At 40.8% G+C, this 5,180-nt stretch overlaps 1 pseudogene; it reads right to left on the bottom strand.

The window, feature by feature from the left end:
• Window positions 1-1,174: 1,174 nt before the first annotated feature.
• On the bottom strand, window positions 1,175-1,916 carry LOC123832593 (annotated as a pseudogene).
• Between the last annotated feature and the right edge of the window lie 3,264 nt (window positions 1,917-5,180).

Here is a 5,180-nt window from a genome sequence, read left to right as displayed (position 1 = left end):
ATGACACAAAGCTGGAGTATTGATGTACTTCTAAATTAGGACAGGTAGGGCATATTGACAGCTAGAAGTAAGTGGCTTCTGGTGTCTTTGTTAACATATCAAGAAAAAAGCATTTTCCAGATCAATAGCCACATACTAGGCATGAGAGAGGTGTTAATTTGTTGAAGCAATGAAATCACATCTGGAACAGCAGGGGTAATTGGAGTCACCGCTGATTAAGTTTACAGAAACCCACTGTCAGTCTTAGAGATTCATCTGTTATCTGCACAGGCCAAATAGGGGGGTTGAGTGGGAATGTGGTGGGAACTACTACCCCTGTATCCTTTAACTTCTTGATGAGGGTGCCAACCTCTGAAATCCATCCAGGAATGTGGTATTACTTTTGGTTTACTATTTTTCTAGTTAAAGGCAGTTTTAGTGCCTTCTACTTGGTCTTTCCTACCACAGCAGTCCTCACTGCAGTTTAGGACAGCAGTGGGATTCTGCCACTTGCTCGGTACAGTCAAACCTTCGTTTTTGAGCATCTCCCATCTTGAACAATTCCATTCTTAACCAAGTTGTTCATAGAAAGATTGTCTCAGTTGTGGAATGAAATTTTGTTTCTCTACCTGATAATCCTTTCATGCTCATACCTATGTGATCATTCACACATGTGATTTGGCTTTTGAACAAATCACTTCTCGAGCAGCCTTCCAGAACAAATTAAATTCAAGAACCGAGGTTTCATTGTATGTCTATTCTAATTATGCATCTGGAACTGTGGAAGTTACCAAAGAACGAGTTTGGTGATGCACTGTACCCACTGTGAGATGGACTTGAACTAAAACCTCATTGGTCATTTGACCTTCATAAGCTCCTAGGATGACTGGTAGGCCACAGTGACATGTTGAGTTTCCTGGAATTAGTGACCAGCCAAGGCTAAATAATCCCCCGAGGTCAGATGATTTTCCTTTTTCCTAGTGTACAATCACCCTGGAAAAACTTGTTCCAAGTCTGTGAATTGACTGAAGGGGTATGACTTTCTGTTTTGGTGATTCAACTCATGCTCATTCAAATTAGAACTCTTTCACTTAGTTTAGTATATTGTCCATCTGTATCTTTTTTATATTTTCAGTTTTAAAGAAGTCAGTGCACATTGACTGACCAGATTACAAAAGTAACCACAGTAGACACCTTAGTTCCTCTTTTGAATAAGCCTGTTAATCTGATCTTTCCTGTTACCAGCATCTCCTCCTACCACAGAATGGATGATCTTTTTCTTCCTTCCACCTTGTGGAGAAGATAATTAAAAGGGCCACAGGTCATTGTTTGCTTCTTTAATGTGTTTTCCAACTATGTAGATCTCATGAACCAAATTATGCATGTAGACTGATGCCATATTTACTGAGAGATCAAGTAATCAATGTATTACCAGTCAGGGCAATTTGCTTTTTGTTGATTTTGCCATAACTACACTCGTGGATCAATTCATTTGCTGACTTCAGGTGTGGGTATCCCCATGCAATGCATGGTTTCATAATCCACAGCAGTTAATTAAAGTCTTGTTGAGTTTAACAAAGGAGCCATTGAAGTTCTAGTGAAGGCGAAGAAGCTGCAGCACCTTTCGGGCCTCTAGGCTCATATCATTGATACATGACTGATGAATGAGGATTTGGGTTCTGCAGGTACGTACAAGTAGCCAGCTTTTCTTGCGACCGTAGTCATTTGAATCTCACTTCTGTACATCTGCCTATATTCCTAGTGATAGTGCTTGGCTTTGCATAGATGTGTTTTCTTCTTGCCTCTCAAAGCATATTTTGGGCAAACTTCTTAATCAGGCACTCGATCTTCAGCTCTGTGAAATACCTTCATGTTTTCTTAAGGGTTTCTGGCACAGCGGGAACCTTCTTTCTCTCTGTACCCTCCATGGTTCCAGCCAGAAAAGAGCCATCCATTTCTTTCCCTAGGGATGATAATCAACTAGGCAATGAATTGGTCTCTGTGAGTCAGATTATTCTGATTACTGCTTTGACCCTGCTGTCCATTATGGTGACCATACTTACCTTGTCTTCGAACCCCTGCTACCTTGGGGTCCAATGATCTCCACTGCATTAAGTCTTCTGGCTCAGAGGCAGCAGAGCCCACTGCTCTGGCTTAGAGAGCAGAGTGACTACCAACAATGGTGCTGGGGCTCCCCTCACAATTTCTTTCCCCTGGTTGTGGTGAGAAGCCTGTCACTTGGGCCCTCCCACGGAGGCCGATCAGGTCTTACGTGATACATTAACTGTAACATTCTGATCTTCCTCAGCCTTTGCAGACTTTCCTCTATACTATACCAAGGCAATTCTGGCATTTCATTTTCATTTAGTGTTGGCCAAACTTTGGTCCATGTTTCAGCTAACCAACCAAAGAATTTTAGAGCCCTTTCTAACTGTTGATGCTATACAGTGAATTCAGAATTCCTGCTTAATGTGCTCATATCTGTAAATATGACAGGATCCAATTTTATGTTCCTTCCACCATTTTTCACACCCTTAATATCTATTCCCATACATTCTCCCCAGATTTCTTTATGTATAAAGTTAGAAAAATCACGTAGTTCTCTTAGAGTATAGTATGCTTCTTAATGTGTTCTAATTTGTATCTTACTCCTTATGGCCTGTTGGTCCTTGAACTCTTGCAGTATGTCTGAAAAGAAAGACAAGTCATATGGGCATAGGCCCTGAGGAGAATCAGCAGTCTTGCAAGACAGTTACCTCAGGAAAAGCCATTGCAGTTCTCTTAGGCAAAGCCATTTAATCTTTTCAGACACTGTGGAAGGGATGTTTCTATGAGTAAGGAAGACTCAACAGAATTCAAGGGTTCAACATTCCCATCTTCACCAGGATCTGCCCATATGTCCCCATCCTAGTTTTCAGGATCCTGTTCCTTTCCAGACAACATCCCTAGTTTAACAGAATGTACCATATGAGGCTGATCATTCTATTTGCTTTGTCACTCAGCTACCTGCAGGATGAGGCTCAGAGTTTGGTTTTCAGAGAGATGACTTTTTTCCTAAAAAGACATCTTTAGTTATTTCATGCTGGGCTTGAGCTGCTAACTTTTGCTTTGAACTTATCCTTTTTTTCCTAACTAAATAACATCTATCTATGGCATCTATCAAGAGATTTACATTAAGGAATTTTCTTTTTTTTCCCTTTTGATAAAACCACTGTGAAAGATATTATATCTTGAAACTCTATTCAATGTGGAAATCTGTGTGTATGTATGTGTGTATATGTGAATATCAGAAACAAGTTTGATTAATTAGTTCTTAGCCATAACATGTGCAGTGTGCCCCACAATTTTCTTTCCTATTAGTACTACTACTACTACTACTACTACTACTACTACTAATAATAATAATAATAATAAGTGCCAGTCAACAATTCACCTAACAATTTCACAACTCACCAATGGACTGTGATCTGTGTTTGAAAAACCCTTTTTCTCTGAATCAAACTAAGATTTGGAGAAGGGACATTTCCTATGAGGTATGAGAACTTTTTAAAAAAATTTTTTCAATTTTTTAAATATATGTTATTGACTATGCTATTACAGTTGTCCCATTACCCCCCCTTCATTCCCCTCCACTTTGCATACCCTCTCCCACCCACATTCCCCCCCTTTAGTTCATGTCCATGTGTCATAAGTTCTTTAGCTTCTACATTTCCCATACTATTCTTGCCCTCCCCCTGTCTATTTTCTACCTATCATCTATGCTACTTATTCTCCATACCTTTTCCCCCTCCCTCCTCCTCCCACTGCCCTGTTGCTAACCTTTCATGTGATCTCCATTTCTGTGGTTCTGTTCCTGTTCTGGTTGTTTGCTTAATTTCTTTTTGTTTTTGTTTTAGATGTGGTTGTTACTAATTGTGAGTTTGCTGTCATTTTACTATACATATTTTTTATCTTTTTTTCTTAGATAAGTCCCTTTAACATTTCATAAAATAAGGGCTTGGTGATGATGAACTTCTTTAACTTGACCTTATCTGAGAAGCCCTTTATCTGCCTTTCCATTCTAAATGAAAGCTTTTCTGTATAGAGCAATCTTGGATGTAGGTCCTTGCCTTTCATGACTTGGAATACTTCTTTCCAGCTCCTTCTTGCCTGGAAGGTCTCTTTTGAGAAATCAGCTGACAGTCTGATGGGAACTCCTTTGTAGGTTACTGTCTCCTTATCTCTTGCTGCTTCTTGGATTCTCTCCTTTATTTTTACCTTGGCTAATGTAATTATGATGTGCATTGGTGTGTTCCTTTTTGGTTCCAACTTCTTTGGGACTCTCAGAGCTTCCTGGACTTCCTGGAAGTCTATTTCCTTTGCCAAAATGGGGAAGTTCTCCTTTATTATTTGTTCAAATAAGTTTTCCACTTGTTGCTCTTCCTCTTCTCCTTCTGATACCCCCATAATTTGGATGTTGGAATGTTTAAAGATGTCCCGGAGGTTCCTAAGCCTCTCCTCATTTTTTTGAATTCTTATTTCTTCATTCTTTTCTGATTGTATTTTTTTTTCCTTCTGGTCCACTCCATTGATGTTAGACGCAGATTTCATCCCATGAAATTCCATTCCACTGTTGGTTCCCTGTGCATTTTTCTTCATTTCACTTATTGTAGCCTTCATTTTTTCATCTAATTTGTGACCAAAATCAACCAGTTCTGTGAGCATCCTGATCACCAGTGCTTTGAACTGTGCATCTGGTAGATTGGCTATCTGTCGCTTAAAAATACTGATTGTGAGGCTTTCACTTGTTCTTCTGTTTGAGCCATCTTTTTTTTTTTCCCCTTTGGTCTGGTTGCGCCTGTTATGTATGAGGGGTGGAGTCTTAGGTGTTCACTAGTGTGGGGAACCCCAGTCACTGGGTTGTGACGCTGTATGTGGGGGCAGGGTCTGAGAGGGAACAATGGTGTTTGCTCCGCTCTCTGTCGGATCTCAGTCCCTTCCACCACTTCCCCAGAGCAAACTGGGCCCCTCTGGTGCCAATTCCCGTGTGGGTGGGCTTGTGAACCCCATGGGACTTTCCAGCAACCTCTCCTGTGAGGCTGGGAGTTTCTCCCTGTGCCTCAACCCCCACAGGTGTTTTCAATCAGTGCCCCAAGGCTCTATTTCCCAGAGCTGGGATCCTGGGTTGTGTGCAGTGCCTGGCTTCACAATCACCACCTTGC

This window comes from Phyllostomus hastatus, unplaced genomic scaffold, assembly GCF_019186645.2.
Source record: "Phyllostomus hastatus isolate PE091 unplaced genomic scaffold, TTU_PhHast_1.1 phas_scaffold_193, whole genome shotgun sequence".
Classification (NCBI taxonomy): Eukaryota; Metazoa; Chordata; class Mammalia; order Chiroptera; family Phyllostomidae; genus Phyllostomus; species Phyllostomus hastatus.
This window is presented reverse-complemented; position numbering and strand designations above follow the sequence as displayed.